This window comes from Myotis myotis, unplaced genomic scaffold, assembly GCF_014108235.1.
Source record: "Myotis myotis isolate mMyoMyo1 unplaced genomic scaffold, mMyoMyo1.p scaffold_m19_p_18, whole genome shotgun sequence".
Lineage (NCBI taxonomy): Eukaryota > Metazoa > Chordata > Mammalia > Chiroptera > Vespertilionidae > Myotis > Myotis myotis.
Genome location: NW_023416322.1, coordinates 39,499,699 through 39,517,555, shown reverse-complemented (window position 1 = coordinate 39,517,555; position 17,857 = coordinate 39,499,699).

The following is a 17,857-nucleotide window of genomic DNA, read 5'->3' as shown; positions in this document are numbered from 1 at the left end:
TGAATTACAAAGAATAAACAATTGGTACTGTAATACACACCAATATAATTACACTATTTTCTCAATTTATATTGACAGAAATCAGTGGGAAATATTGTGGAAATGGGTCCTAAGGGTGTTGGATTCAGTTGGAAAGAATATAATGTTTGGTCTGGCTGAATTTCTTGATGTGAGATTTTCAATTGAATCTGTTAGCCCAAATAGAATGGAGTGGCTCTAACAGTTCCCTGAATAGGCCGTTTCACGGGCCAGAGCCTTCAAATGAAATGGAGATTTGGTCCCTTAGAGGAATGACCCTGGTACACAGCCAACATTTTATTACCTTCCTCCTGTCCTTGTGCCACTTTACCTGAAGCTGTTTATCCGAGTCTCTGCATTGAGTAGAGAATTATTATAATTTAAGATAATTATCAAACATATGTTTTGAACTGATACGTACACCTGGAGGTCTAAAATTTCACTGTGATCATAGTAGGGACTAATGGAAGGTAAGGATCTAGGAAGTTGTGGCTTCCATCCATCTCAAGTCGGCCTTAGCTCTGAAACATTGTGTTCTATCCCTCAACCTGCACTGTGGCCTCTTGGAGAATTCCATATTATCAGCTGACGAAGGAAGAAAATGGTCTTGATTTATAGATGATACTGGACAGTATGTACAAAATGAAAACGGATGTCTGCAGCCCACCTTCAGAGTGGCCTTGAAAGACCCTGATGATGGCAGATCTTCCAAGTAGACAGAACTTTAAGGAGGGCGATTGGTGATTGGTGATTTCTTTTTCCTGGAAGAAGAGATGACCAGAGTTCAAGAGCTACAGATTCATGAGCAGTGGCTAGTAGTTTGGCTGAGTGGTCCAGGATTGTAAGGAAGGTCATTGGAACGTGCTGCAATGGATGCCTGGGGCGGGGCGGGGGGGGGGGGGTATGTGGATACACCTCTCTGAAGGGTGAAAGTGCATGAGAATGTTGGTGCTGCATGGGAACGCTCCCCAAATTGCAATCTCTTCAAAGAGGAGGATTTTAATATTTAGGTGGACAAGGAGACCCATGCTGTGGATGTCAGCCAGCCTCTTACTCTAGCCAACCAGTCATTTCTCCATGAGCACATGAATGAAGTGGTTATGGCTTCAGGGACAGAGCTTATATAGGAGCTCAACAGCATGTTCTTCCACTTGCTAAAGGCAGTCTGCCTTTGACGTTTGCTAAGTGATTCAGCAGCTACGGTATATCCTTTTACACTATGTGGGGCGCCACAAGAGTTCACATGTTGTCACTGATTCGATAGCTCGTCTTATTGGGGTAACACCTAGACCTTCAGCTCCTGCCAAATCTCCTCCTTCAACTTCTCAGAGTCCTGGGCCAAGTGCACGTGCAGCTCCATGGGAAGGCCAGTCGGTCTCCTCACAGGCCACCCAGAGCATCCAAGTCAGAGGTGGTGTGAGTTCTCTTTCATCCTTGTGGGTTCCACTCTGCCCTTTTTCTTTTCCATATCCAACTTTTCTTTTTTATTGCTGTCTGGCTAAGCTATACTGCCTCAGGGTGACCACTATACATAGAGACAGTAGCCTGTGGAAACCCATCTACCAACTCCCACCATTGCTGAAGACCTAACCCTTGTGATAAGTCACTTATTCTGTATAATTCATCTTGGTTACAAGAGAAACATGATCTGAGAAAAATTCATGTCTAAATAATCTCTACACACATTTGTTTCCACCAGCAAGATTGCATTTAAAGATCAGGGATCAGAAAATATCATCGCAACCACAGCCCCGTTAGCAGGCAATTTAATGGTCTCTTACTTAGGTACCGGTTTTTACTTTGAATCAGTTGTTTGCCTTCTTAAATTGCCCACATTTTTTCCTGATTATTCAGAAGGTAAGTTTCTTTGTGTGTTGCTCCCCACCATTTCCAGTATACAATCAGGAAGATCTGAGGAATTCACTGCTTATATCTGGAAAAATTTTATCAAAAAGCATGGGGGCAGGAAGAGATTAACCAAAGAACTTTTATGCATTTATGCATTACCCATGGATACAGACATTAGTGTGGTGAAAGCCTGGGGGGGATGGGGAGTGGGATGGAGAGGGTCAGTGGGGAAAAAGGGGGGACAGCTGTAATATTTTTAATGATAAAGATAAATTTTTTAAAAGTATTTTAGGATCATTCCAAAATCATTTCAATAATAAGGCTTGGCCTATATATTTTTCACTTATCCCTTTATTGCTTCTATCTGTCATGCGCAGCAATGTGTGATAAGCAATTACAGAAGATCCTTTATGAAATCGCATTATGTTGTACTGTGCTCTACGTTATATGTAACCCAAGGCGTTTAGCTTTATAGCATCGGATCAATTAAAAGAATGTGGAATAGTTAGAAGATAATAAGAGCAAGTAATTCAACAATTTGACATTTAACTGTTAGGTTTGATCTCAAGGTTATACCAAATGCAAAATGTTCTCTGTCCTTTTTATCTTTATATTTAGAAATCTCAGAGAACAAACAGTAGCAAAGGCAGCACATATTTCTTTTTTTGAAATATTATTTTTATTGGATTGATAGGGGTGACATTGGTTAATCAAATTATATAGGTTTCAATTATAAAGGTTTCAATTATAAAATTATATAGGTGTACAATTCTATAACACATCATCTGTATATATCCTCACCGTTTATCCCCCTTTACCCTCTCTACTTATCACCATACAGTTGTCTGTGTTTTATGGAATACTACTCGGCCATAAAAAGGGAAGGAAATCTTACCTTTTGCAACAGCTTGGATGTACTTGGAGAGTATTACGCTAATTGGAATACCGTATGATTTCACTTATATTAAAAAAATAAACTAACAAAATAGAAGCAGAGGCACAGATAGAGAACAGACGGATAGCTGTCAGAGGGGAGTGGGTTTGAGGGATTTGTGGAAAAGGTGAAGGGATTAGGCAAAAAAAACCACTCAACAAAACAAAAAACAACCTACGTCATATTTCACGTTAGCTGTGAGCAACTTCTCCTATACATCAAAAATTCATTCAAAACACATCTGGTTGAAGGTTTTGCTTTTAAAGGTAAACATGGCAACATCTAACCTCATCATAAGTGAAGATAAGGTGATTATATTTTTTAGAGATATACATATTTTTAGATCTCAGATAAGTCCAAGAGGTTGCAAAATGTAGGGAAGAAAATGAACCTTGTGGTTTTTTAAGTAAAGAAAATCTTCACCTACACAAGAATATCATGGATATGGACATGAAGATCAGCTCTATAACTGTTATTTTCAATTGTCAATAAACCAATTTGGTGCATGGCCAGTGCATTGCAATTTTCTGTAGGGAGTTGCATTCAAGAATTCAGGTACCCCTGGGTCAGTCAGGCTTATACCTGCACCAGCATCCCTGGTCCTGGCCGCTCCATTCAGAAGCTTTATTGGGACCTGGGCTGAGGTGCTATTCTCCACAGGAACTCTACCTTTTGGTCCCTAATTCTCCCTCTCCCCTTATACCATGTTCCATAAATATTTTCTAGTATTAAATATTTTTTAGTGTTCTGTTTTAAATTCTCCTTGTTTCTTTTAGTATTTGGATTCTTTTTTAATTGGTTGCCCCAGGGATTTCATTAACATTTGTTGTGGACTGAATATTCATAGCAACTTCCAACCCCAATTTCACATGTTGAGGCCCTACCCCTCAACATAATGGTATTTGGAGGTTGGTTCTTTGGGAGGTAAGTAGGTGTCATGAGGGTGGGACTCCATGAAGGGATTAGTGTCCTTATACAAAGAAGAAGAGATCAAGAGATCCATGCTTATTCAAATTGATCTTTATTGTTGAAAGTATTATAGATGTCACCCCTTTTCCCCCAATGACCCACTCTACCCCATACCCACCCCTCCTCCCCCCAGGCCAACAGCACTATTGTCTGTGTCCATGGGTTATGCATACATGCACAGAAGTTCATCAGTTAATCTCTGCCCCTGCCTTCCCTCTGAGATTCATCAGTCTCTTCCAGGCTTTGGTCTTTGGGTCTGTTTTGTTCCTCAGTTTATTTTGTTCATTATAATTCCACAAATAAGCGAGATCCCATGAGGCTTGTCTTTCTCTGACTGGCTTATTTTGCTTAGCGTAGCCATGCTTATTCTTTCCGTGTGCACATGAAGAGATCATGTCAGTTCACAGGGAGATGGTGGCCCTCTACTAGCCAAGAGAAGAGATTTCAGAATAAAACCGATCTTGCTAGCACCTTAATCTGGACCTCTCAGCCTGTAGACCTGCTAAAAATAAATTTCTGTTGTCTGAGCAACCCAGCCTATGCTATTTGGTTATGGCAGCCTGATAAGAATAAGACAGCATCTTAACCTAGAACAATTGAATTTGAATTAATACCAACTTAATTTTAATAGTGCGTAAAAACTTTCCTTCTATTATATCATCATACAAAGTACATCTTATGGGAGGCCAGGGGAAGGTCAAGGGAGGAAAAAAAAAGACATATATAATACTCTTTGTAATACTTTAAGCAATAAAACAAAATTTTTAAAAAGTACATCTTTATACATTTATGAACCTCTCAAAATGGTTTGTTACTTCACTATGCAGTCGCCTTTTAAATCATGCAAAGAAGAGTTACAAATATAAATGCATCCACTGTCATTTGTAATTAACACTGCAGTTACCTTTCCTGATACTCTTCATGGTGTGTGTGCCTGTGTATGTGTGTAGATTTGAGTTACTGTGTGGCATCATTGCAACTGAAGGCTTCTTTTAGTATTTCTTATAAGGCATATCTGCTAGTGACAATTTAACTCAGCCTTAGTTTGCATGAAAATGTCCTAATTTCTCCTTCATTTTTTGGAGGTAGTTTGTGGCACATGGAGTAATTATTTGACTTTTTTCTTCTCTTTCAGCACTTTGAGTATGTTCTCCGGATGCTGTCCAGCCACCGAGGTTTCTAAAGGTAAGTCTCATATTGCTGTTATCTCGGATTCCTTGCCTGCGGAAAGGTAAGTCCTTTTTTTTTTTTTTTTTTTTTCCTTGCTACTTTCAAGATTCACCCTTCATCATTTGGCTTTCAACAGTTAGACGATGACGTGCTTTGCTGTTGAGTTTATCCTACTGGGAGCTTGTTGTGCTTCTTAGATGTGTAGCTTGATGCTTTTCATTTCGTCCTGCTTCCCTATTTGCTTGCACATCTCATGATTTTGTTGTTGAAACAATCTTGTTGTTGTTGGCTTGTTGGATGTGTTGCTGCTGCCGTCACCACTGTGTGTTGGTTTAATTGCTTCCCTGAACTAACTCTGCAAAGTCTGAACTCTTTGTTGTGTGACACCAAAGTCTAAGCTCAGATCAGCCAGTGACTGAGCCAAGATGTCCTTAAATGCATTGAACCTAGAAGAGTCCCACCCTTCACTGAGGACTCTCCATAGGTACAGTGTTAGGATGCAACTTCAAAACACTAGCTGTTTGTCACTGTGCCTTACCCGTCACTCCTCCATTGCCCAGGACCCAAACGGTCGCCCGCAGTGGGCGGTGGGACCCTCCGTCTTTTCCTGTGTATGCGCCACACACTCCTGTGGGCAATAACGTGCATCTAGGTCCCCAGGAATGCGTCCTGGCTTTTCAAACCCACTGTGGATACCTCAGATCGCAGATTTTTCTTTCATGGTTTTGCCAAATTTCTTGCTTGTCCGCCTGGTCTATCCTTTGTAGGCAGCTTCAGTGTGAAACCATTGCCCCTGATTGTTGTTGCTATTTAACAAAACCCTTCTCACTGAGCAGGCCTTCTCCCGAGAGCTCATAATGTACCAGCTAATGGTAACAGTTCTCTAGCTATGGAGCTTTCCAAAGAGCAATAAGCCATTCTGCTTCTTCCAGGCGCCCCAGAGCACTGGTTTTCAAAGCTTGCTTGGTTCCAGGATTGATGGCTTTCAAGGCTACCCTGCGCTGGGGGAAGATGCTGGGAAAAGGACAGGTTAAAATGCCACAAAACTCGCTGTTCTTCCCAAGGTTCAGTCATTCTCCTTGAGAAAATACTCCTCAGGTTAGAGCAACCCTTTGGTGAATTATCTGGGTTCAAAAAAGGCTGGCAGGGCCTATTTGTGACTGTTCTCATGTCTTTTATGGAATTGTGGATTGCTGGGTGTTTTCATGGCGCCATTTCAAAAAGTAAAATGGACTTTAGCAGAAAATAAGAGAAATAGATCTGACGTGAAAATCTTTGAAAGGAAAAAATGAATTGATGCTGGTCAGTGGTAAATATGAATACAGAAATAAGTCGTAAAGCGGTGTTTGGAGATTAATTAGTGGTTTGGAGTGGCAGGGAAAAAATTTTTTAAACTGCCTTGTGGTATTTATCTTTCTCCGACTGGCTTATTTAGCTTAGCATGATTGAAAGCGAAGGTATTAACAATGAACTCTTGTAATGTTGCATACCGGTTTGCTATTGTAGTTATTTTTCTGAGAATGCTAAAATATCCACCTTCATTGTAACTGTACGTGGCTATATCTCTATGGGGCAAATATGAAAATGAAGGTGAAGCGATTTGTTTCTTTATGGAAAAGGAGCACATGCTGGGTTGATCTTTCAGCTTTGATACGAACGATCCCAGAGACTTAGCCAGGACTGAGGCCCGCGTGGCTCCAGGACAGCGCGGTGCAGTGATCAGGTAAGTCGTGTTCCAGGCGGTTCATTCATTGTTCAGTCCACAGTTCTGGTTCACTGTTTATAAGTTTTGTGTTGCAATTTTTACCTAATAAATCTCTGGTGCCTTGGGAGAGATGAGTGAACACTTTTCTAAAAGGACCCTTTGGAATTGAACTTGTGTGTGAAAGCTTTTAGTAATGAAGTACTGTCTTTGGGTATCATGTACGTGGTCATCTCACGTGTCCCTGATCACTTGCCCCGCCACACTATTCAATTAACCTGTCGTCCAACGTTGCAACAGAGGACACAGAGCGTCGCACACCACAAATGCTCTCGCGTGAGCTCACTCGGCTGTGGTCCATCCATTACTCGGACCTCATGCAAAAGGAGAACTCATAAAGGTGCAGTTGTACTAGCCCCGTGCGCTCGGCTAAATTCCTCACAATAACCCAATTCACCATGCTCTCAACTCCCAACGGTCCTTCCGGTCAAAGACAAGCGATCATACCAAAAGAATACTAGACTTCGATACGCCACCTTCTCTCCACCTTCATTCTCTTATTCCAGGGAAGCCTCTAGATGGCTATGAAGTTAGAAACTATCCCAAGCCTGTATCAACCCTTCCTACAGAGTGCTTGTTCTCAAACCGTTTCGTATTTGGTTTATTTCTTGCTTGGCTGCTACGAACAGGGATCTCACTCAGAGCTTTCTAAATAGAAACCCTGTCCATTTTTCAAGACCTTGGCATGAAGAGGTCTGTGGAGATAAAATGTTTAATCCTCAGACAGGGTCGTCAGCATTTCATTTTTTTTTTAATTTGAGCTTTTTTTTCTTTCTCTGATTTGCGTAAGTGAAAGGAATGAGGACAAAGGTGAAGTGTGATAACCAGGGAAAGCTAATCCTTTCCCTTCTGATGTCGGGATTGGAGGCAGCCTCTCACTGGGGATTCTGCTGGGGTAATAGATTTTCAGAGCTTCTCTCTCTCTCTCTCTCTCTCTCTCAGTTTGGAGGAGCTACTTTCTGCTTCATTGTTTTGCTTATGTAAATATAATTAATTCATTAGCTCTTGCCAGAAAGCAATGTGACTGATATTAAGTGATTTTTCTACATGGGATTCCAGAGATCATTTTTCAACTTTCTAATTAAGAGCCAATTTATGGTTAATCATAGAGCCATCTGTGTGAGACTCGGTGTCCTTCAATCTGAACAATGAGGAGTTTGCGGCTCGTGGGAAGAAGCCACGCAGCCCATCCTTTCTCTGGGGAGGGCGCTTTGGACTGACAAGTCTGGAATTGGAATCCTGGGTTAACATTAACTAGACCGACATGACCTTTACTGAGATTTTGCCTTTCTGAGCCCCCGTTTCCTCATCTGAAACACAGGGTTGGTGGTCTTATTTCTCTCATAGGTTCCTTGTGCAGGTAAAATGAGATAATGTATGTATAACTCCTAGAGCATGGCAGAGTGTATGCCAAATAATAGTATGGAGGTGGTAAAGAATTTTTAAAAAAAAAAAAATTAACTCCTAAGCCAAGTAGAGAAAAGGGAAAAATGAATCTGTACGCCAGAAAATTGATTATATTCTTTTTGGGAAAATATTCTTTCCAAATATGTTTAGTTTACTAGTCTTTAACACAGGACTTTAAAAGATGTGTTTTAATTTTTATCAAACTAATCTTAGGTACTTGATGCATATTAAATAATCTAAGACTTGGAAAAGCAAAGTCAATATGTGCATTTCAAAAGTCAGTAAATTACAAGCTATTTTAGTTATCACATATTTTCTGTGCTTGTGTCTCCCATCATTTCATTATTCATTATCACTTGGGGAATAAGAAAAGCCAAGTGGTAGGTTGAGAATTAATGCTCCCAGAGTAAGAAGAGGCACAGAAAATAAAAGATGCCGTGGGGGAGTGGAGGTGCCTATTGTAGGCCCTGACGTAATAAATGGAACTTTAAAATTGTTTTATGAATGGATAGATGATGAGTGGATGAATGAGTGAAATATTGAAAAAAAAGTAAATATCAGAAATGTCCTGCTAGGTATTAATTAAAGACAAAGTGTGATTTCAGGAGGTTTTATATCTTAGCATTAGGAGTTAATAGATTTCTTATGTGACAAAGGGGAGATATTTTTATGTTGTCATTTTTTATACAGGTATAATTTGATAGAAAAATCAATATTAAGATTCTTACACCAATTTACAAAGAGGTACCGCATTTTATTCTTCTTTGATTTCATAGTAAATTTGAGTGTCAGATGAGAATTTGAATATTTTATAAATGTGAAAAGGTATTTTAGGGAGATTAGTTGCCTGGAGCCAAGTATTCTAATATGATATATTCTAATCTCCCCACTGTATCTCTAAGACTACTGTTGTAGGAAAAACAACTTGGTGGAATGAAAGATGTAGGAAGATTTCAATGTGAGACACTGATAAATATTTTTTTAAAAACCATGTGCTAAAGCAACATCCTCTCAGGGAATAATGAATAGAAAAAAGTGATTACCTGGTAGGTAATAACATGCAAATTGTCTTATTTACTAAATTTAATACATTTGATGCAAATAATATTATATTCCTAGCCTTAAATATTACAGATGACTAAGAACAACAACAACAACAAAAAAAACATGCAGTCAGACCCAATAATACCAACACAAAGAGTGTTTTGTTATTAAAAATAAAAAATCCTGGAAACATTGTAGGCATTGATATTTTGTATTCCTTTTTCGAAAAATTTTGCAGTATTATTAAACTCCTGCTAATTAGATTTTGGGGGATATATTTTGCTTTCATTGTTTAAAAATTCAATACAGTAAACAAAAAAGTCAATAGGTATAAGTGATATAATAAAAATGGGACTTGAAGGTATGAACATGACTATTCTGTATAATAAGCCTAATATGCTAAGTGTCTGACAGTTTGTTCAACCGTTCGACCAGTCGCTATGACACACATTGACCATTAGGGGGCAGATGCTCCAACTGGTAGGTTAGCTTGCTGCTGGGATCCGGCTGATGGGTCTAGGCGAGAGGGGCAGGCCATGCCCTGAAGCCCTGCAGTCCCTCCCCAGCTCCGATAGTATACCTGGTGGGGTCCCTCGGCCTGGCCTGAACCCTCTCACAATCTGGGCCCCCTGGGGGATGTCGGAGAGCTGATTGAGGCCCAATCCCCACAGGCCAGGCCGAGGGACCCCACTGTGGCATGAATTCGTGCACTGGGCTTCTAGTTTCTAAATAATAGTGAAATCTCTTAAAAACTTTCTTTCAGCATCAGTTTCCTGAAACCTGGTGCCTATATTTGATTCGTGGAAAGACCTACAAAGAACCGACAAGTCACTTCGCTCTCTGTCACCTCCACCGTCTGTGCCAGCGGTTCTCAACCCTTTCACAGGGGTTGCCTAAGACCATCCTGCACATCAGATATTTACATGACGATTCATAACAGTAGCAACATTACAGTTATGAAGTAGCAACAGAAATAATTTTATGGTTGGGTCACAACATGAGGAACTGTATTTAAAGGGCCAGAAGGTTGAGAACCACTGGTCTATACCTACCATATATATTTTTAAATATATTTTTATTCATTTCAGAGAGAGGAAGAGAGAGGGAGCGAGAGATAGAAACATCAAAGTTGAGAGAGAATCATTGATCAGCTGCCTCCTACTCCGGGGATTGAGCCCGCCACCCGGGCATGTGCCCTTGACCAGAATCAACTCCAGGACCCTTCAGTCCATAGGCCGATGCTTTATCCACTGAGCCAGTGGTTCTCAACCTTCTGGCCCTTTAAATACAGTTCCTCATGTTGTGACCCAACCATAAAATTGTTTTCGTTGCTACTTCATAACTGTCATGTTGCTACTGTTATGAATCGTCATGTAAATATCTGATATGCAGGATGGTCTTAAGCGACCCCTGTGAAAGGGTCATTCGACTGCCGAAGGGGTCACGACCCACAGGTTGAGAACCGCTGCACTGAGCCAAACCAGCTAGGGCTACCTTATTTTTTTTAACACTTATATTCCAAAGAAGCTCTGAAAGCCCCGCAGAGTCTGTGAGTCTATGAATATAGGCTGATGATCTCATTGAAAGTCTCTTCAAGGATTGGTGTTTGCTGTAATTATGTGGTTCTCAGAGGGCATCCCAGAAGTGTATACTAAACATGAGCTGCAAAATCAGTTACCCTCTTCCCATTTCCCAACTACCTGGTCCTCGCCACTGAAGTACATTACTTCCTAGATGGATTTTTGAAATTTATTACACAGTTCATTTCCTACCTCTCTCCCACCCACCCCACCCCCAGATTTCTAAGGTATCTGTTACTGACGACTCCTTGGTTCTTTCTGTTCTATAAGAGAATATGCTCACCTACTTCTGGGGGAAAGACTGCAATGAGAACGGATCCTGGCTCCTCCAGTTTAATTGAAAGCATCAAAATAAAATTGTGGTGAGAGAATAGCACACAGTAGGATGGGCAAGACCGTTGCCCAATAATCACTTTAAGACACGGAACAATGGAAGCACACTTACTACGAGGCCCTTCTTTCATTTTCTCAGTTATTCTTCCATGTCCCAAATGTTTTATAAATGGGCTTTCGCAGCAGAGAGGTTTTTATGAGATGAGACAGTAACAACTAAGAAACTGTGTAGGTCAATGGTGAGGGTAGACAGGGATAGAGGAAATAAAAATATGTGATATACCTATAATAGTGGACATTCCCATGTAATTAGCATATATTTCAGTAATATTGAGTGAAACTAAGTAAGGAAGGGAAGAAAGGAGGGAGGGAGGGAGGAGAAGATTGGCAAGAAGAAAGAGAATGCTTAGTCTTACCTCCCATATACATTGAGGGACCCAAACCACAAAACCTTCCAAGGCTCCTGATGGGGAGTGATGGGAAGAGCAGTCTTGGATGGGAGAGCGACAGTTGGTAAATGTTCAGGAGACACGTCTCCAATGCCTATATTTTTTTCATGTTTTTTTAAATATTTTTTTTATTGATTTCAAAGAGGAAGGGATAGGGAGAGAGAGAGAGAAACATCAATGATGAGAGAGAATCATTGATCAGCTGCCTCCTGCACACCCCCTACTGGGGATCGAGCCCACAACCCAGGCATGTGCCCTGACTGGGAATCAAACCGTGACCTCCTGGTTCATAGGTTAACCTTCAACCACTGAGCCACGCCAGTTGGGCCAATGCCCACATTTAAACTTCTCTTCAGTTGCCCCATCTCCCAGGCTCACCTCTCAGCACCTGCCTCAAAGATGCGGTCCAGGTGGTTCATGGAACGTTGTCTGTTTTATCCGTAATATATAGGGTGTCCCCCCAAAATGTAGACACACTTTGAGTAATTATAAATGCAGGGCTTATTAACACACATTTCATTTTCAAAATGTAATAGAATCTGCAGAAAAGTGTGTCTACATTTTGAGGGACACCCTGTATATGGAACTTCACTACACCTGGGAGGAGAAAGTACTTTGCTACATTTGGGGGACAACACAAATAGGAAACAAAACAAGAAACTGATACATTAAGATACATTTTCTTTTACTCTAAATAACCTTAACCAGATACTCCTGACCCAAGTTCACAGGGAAATTGTCTGTAACAGGTGCTGTTACATTTTTGTGAACATACCAATTTAGAGTCATGTTATTTTAACATAAATTGCTGGTTTATGTGTGGGTAAGATTCTAGTCTTTCTTTTTAACACGTATTGTCTATATGGTCTCAGATACCTAAAATTTTTATTAAATTATAAACTTTTTTATTTAAAAAAAGGCATTGACTTCCAACATTCTCTTACCTAAATGGCAGATCTGCTCTCTCCATCTCAGTCCTTCCATGTCCGTCGGGCTGCTCTTTCTGAAATGGTATCTTGGATTGTTTCCCCATTTGAACAACTCGACTGCTCTCTCTTGTCCACAGAAGAGAGCTCACGTGCCCTAGGGTTGAAATCAATGAAGACATTCACAGCATAAAGCATTGCCTTGTTTTTACTTTTGTCTTCAGATATGAGGAAGTTGTCTCTCACACAGCCGAAAGTCATGTACTGTTTGCCCCACAGCTGGCTGATTCCAGGCACTCAACAGTATCATTAAGGATATGGGTTTCATCCATCAACCCAAAGAGTCATTCCAAGTCTGTTGACTTCTTATGACTAGTCCCCTGGAGGCCATGCATATGCTCCCCAATCTTGGAGCAGGTACTACTGTGCGTCAATATGGACAGACTCAACCCCCTAAGATAGAGTCTGCTAATATGGGGGGGAGTGTGGGTAACGGCGTTAGCACCAGAACACAACATTGCTTTTCAAAGCCTGTTAGTTAAGACCATCCACAAGGTAGTCCCAGCAACCAGCCACTGTCTCCCCCTTATCATGTACTACCCACCTCTCCCCTTCTTTCTCATACTCTGCAGATGACCTGCTTTGGTTAGAGGAAAGAGGGAGGGAGGACACGTCCATGTCTCTAAGGCGGGTATCATTTCCCTGAGAGAGGATATGGAGGAGGGGCCAGAATGTTCTTTTAGAAAGCATTTCATGCAATCTATAATATAATTGATCTTGGAATTTGAGTTACAGAAAATAAAGCCTGACACTATGTTTATTCTGGTGAACAGATAAAGTAGACATGTCTATTTAAAGAGAGTTCATAGGACAATAAGTTTTGATATATTACATTTTACTACATACATAAGTGGTTGGAATTCAAGCATTCCTAATATAAAGGCATCTTTGCACTATGAATTCAGTAGACCTGTTATTACCGATCCTGTAGGCATACCAAACTGTTTTATTTTAAAAAATTAAAATATGTAGTGGATTTAATGTAAAGAAACACATTGTAACATATGGAAGTCTAAGATGCATAGATATTGACTAGTAAAAATATGCATATGTAGTACACATTTAAGAAAGAGTCACATCTTAAGAAATAAAACACAGGTAGAGGCTATTGAACAGGGATTAGATCTGGAAAATGTCTAATTGCGGCACTGATTATAACCAGTTTGTGGGACATCACTTAGCATCTTCAGTCTCCTCCTATAGAGAGAAAGAGTGTTTTAAAGTTTCCTTCCATTTCTGATCATGTAAGATCATTAAAATTGAAACCAAATATAGGGAGGAAGAAATTAAGATACAAAGTCTTTCCCCTTAAAAAAAAAAAAAAGCAAAATCTTGTTGGTTGGCTGTTTTCCTTCGTCTAGTTCCAAGGTAAAATATTCACATTTAACTTAATACCAGCTACTTTCTGTAGTCAAAGTCAATTGCTTGATAAGGTTGCCTTTAATCTGTCTCATGCTAATTTCGCTTTTTATTTTTTTAACATGGCCACTCTGCCAACTGTTATCTGTCACTTTAATGCACTTGCAGGCAGTAGGCCAGGGGTCAGTGCCTTCCTCCTGGCCAGTTTCCAGCCCTTATCACCTGTGAATATCTTTCTGTCTCTTCCTTATCGTGCAGTTACACAGCCCTCAATGGTTGCAACCCCTGTCTTCTCCTCAGAGCTGTACTAACTGTGTCAATATGACACAGGTAATTTCTAATGGAGCCACATTCCTTGGGTGTTGACCAGCGTGGCAATGGGAAAGTTAATCCACTTCAGATCGATTCAATGAATCAAATCTTTCACATGATGGTGTTTATCTCATAATATTAAATAACCCAAATACATTTTCATCAATATAAAATTGTTATTATTTTTAATATATTTTTATTTATTTCAGAGAGAGGGAGAAAGAGAGAGGGCTAGAGAGAATCATTGATTGGCTGCTTTCGCATGCCCTTAATGGGTGTCAAGCCCCCAACCCAGGCATATGCCCTAACCGGGAATCAAACCCTGACCTCCTGACCACTCTGGCTGGGCTAAAATTATTTTTAAAAAGGGTTTTGCTTCTTATTGAAAGAAATGATGGCGTAGGATTGGAGGACCTCTTTTCCATACACTGAGAATAAGGGCAGCCTGGCACCATACCTGAATAACTCATGAGGGAAGAGTAAAAGATTCATCAATGAAAACAGGGTCACGGTCCCAGTGCGGAGCTTTCACTATATGCTAGTAGCACCGCAGCAGAGCAGACGTGTATACTGGAGTGCTCAATGTAGGTCTTCATCCAGCGCTGGTCTTTATTAATAACTTTGTGGGGGAAACTCCCACCCTACCACAAAGCCTGTGGTATTTCAGAATCTCTAATTTTTAAACATTACTCTGGGGGAAAATGCTCTCATGCCTCTGAGATAATTTCCCACTTTCCCAGTTTTTAAGAACCTCTCAGGTGTCCTTAACATAATAAGAGAGGCGTTTGCTCCCCACAGAGACACCTGCATAGCCCCATGTAGCGGGTGTGGTGGGACCACATATACTTCTCCTCATGTACATATGGCACTGTCTGTGATGCCTGTACATGTGTGGCTGTAGGCATGCGGTGTTGTTCTCCCATGTGATGAGGCTCTAGAACAGAGGTCAGATGAAGTTAGTGTGATTTTAATTGTGCACTACAACTAAGCCGTAACCAGTTATTAATCATTTAGAATGTAATCCCAGGACATTATTAAGCAAATAGCCTGCAGTGCTTCCTGCGAAATAGTGAAGGAGAAGGGCATTTCTTCTCGGGGTTTCAAAATGGATTTATATGATTCCCCCCCGCCCCTCTCTCTCTCTCTCTCTTTTTTTTTTTTTTTTTTTTTTTTTTTGCTAGTTTTTATTTATTCTATCAGTCTATTCTGCCAAGGGCCATTTGGATATTTATACCATTATTCGCTGGCCACACAAAATCATCAACTTAAAAATCAGCTTCTTATATTTGGTCAAACATTTCATTAACTCACCCCTATGCCTGGGCAGGGCCAGAACAAATGATTTCACGGGCATTACACGGCCCACAGGCTGGACGTTCCCCACCCCTGCTAGGTGAAAGCTGAAGCAGGACCCCGTGGGCCTGATCCCAAGGTGGGTATACATTGACCAGGACGGAGGAGGCCTGTCAGGAACGTCCCTGCATGCGACAGTCACGGACCCTGAAGGTCGCTGCTGAGCAGGCGGGGAGAGGTGTTTCTGAGATAGTACAGCTGCCAGAAAGCAAAACAAATGCCTTGAGAATGGGTCGTAAATCATATCAGCTGTCTCAGACTTCCCCTTAGTGTATTGATTATAATTAAAAAATAAACTAATTAGTTGGAGTTCTAATCATGAAGCACATGAACGCTGCGCTCACAGCGGCAGGCGATGGCACTGCGGATGCGCAGGCGACAGGGACGGTGATTAGGATGAACTGAACCTGGGAGCTCACCTCGGAAGCTCCTGGGAGATTATTTTACATGAGTTTTCTGACCATAGCAACTGCTTTTTTTTTTTCTTTTTTACTTTAAAATCCTCCCTCCCAATAAATAAAATAAAATAAAATCCTCCATCCCAGGAAATGTCCCCTGTGGGAAGGCACACTATGATGTCATCTAGTTGGTCACTTTTAACCATAAGTGTGCCATAAGGTGTCACAGCACAGATTGATTAATTATTATTAATTTTAGTAAGTCGATGTATGTATGTGCATTTGCCAGGCATATACCTGATAATACACTGTAGAAATGATTATATTGGTTCTTTAAAGTCTCACCAGCATTTCCCTCATGCATTCGCCGGTTCCTTGCTTGTGGGTTGTAATAGGAAAGGCAGCCCCAGAGCCTGGGCTTTGCTGAGGCCCCTGGAATAACTCGCTATCAGTCTTAGCCACAGTGCCCATGTCCTAACAACAGATACTGCGTAGTTTACTAACCATGAATCTATTTTATTGGGAATAGGATATAATCATAGATATTTACTTAGACTCAGTTTTTAATGAATATCAACATCAACATAAATAAGCAATATATCACTATCTCTGACTATTTTAAAAACTCTATATTTTTCCTCCTTGGGAACTTTTTCATTAACTTACCACTTATTCAGAATGCCACATACAGAGATATTCAATTTAACAGAAATTCCATAATCTACTTTGCAGAGAACTTTTTTTTTTTAAGAAACAGCAGATTGAGACACAGTGAGTCAAATTGTCATTGTAAATAGTATTTCATGAGTTATACCTGCAAATGTTAAGAATCATATTCTTAGAATTTTCGTATATTGCTGGTAAGCTGTCAGCAATGGAAGGTAGCAGTTTTAAAAGTTGCCTAACTTGTAGTCAGAAAGGATGTCTTAGTGTAGTAGGGTCTGGTAACAGATAGGAGAAATTCATAACTTCAACTGAGCAGTGAACATTTTAAAAATTATACCCTCGTGCATAGATTAGCATTGAATTAAAATATGTTGCACAGGCACCTATAAATCGCTGTTCTTAGTATTTACTTTCTTAAAATAAATCTGATAATATTAATAGCTGATACTAATTGTTCAAATATTATGTGCTAAGGACTGTGTATGGGCTTTACTTACATGTATTCCTTTTATCCCTATAGCCTTGTTTATAACATGGACATGACCCATGATACACCTGGAATGCTGTGTCTGGCTCAAACTAGCAGAGTAGCAATGGCTGAGCCAGAATGTGGGTTCAGGTGAGGCTTCAAAACAGTCTATAGAAAAGCAAGGATTACAGTAGATGAAGGTTTATAGGATGATATAGCCTATTATGCCACCAATCCCCAAATGTAACCAAGAACAAAGCTACAGTCCTTGAATGGTGAACGCTAGAGTTCACAGATGGTTTGGGGGGAAATAGACTTTATTAAATACATCGGCAATTGACCTAAGGGCTTCCTTATAATTAAACACCTGCTCAACTTACTATTGCATGCATGAGCTCTTGAGGATAAAAACCATAACAACATTAGGCTTCCGTGAAGTACTTTACCTTCAAAAAAAATTCTCAGAAGCGTTTAAATAAACATAATTTGTCGCGGGCCTCATTCGACTCAGGATGCATATAGTAAGTATTTTTAATGCAGAATGCACCAAACTGGTCTATTGCAATAAAATATCTAATAATAAAAGTGTAATATGCTAATTACACCAGACATCCTTCTGGACGACCTTCTGGATGAAGCTGGGGCTGAGAGGGAAGCCCAGGTCCTAGGTGCCAGAGGGAAGCTGGTGCCAGCAGCCGGGGGAAGGAAGGCCTACTCTTACATGAATATTGTGCATTGGGCCTCTAGTAGATAACAAAAAGCCCTGCCTCAATGCAGTTAAGGAAACAAAAAAGCAAGTG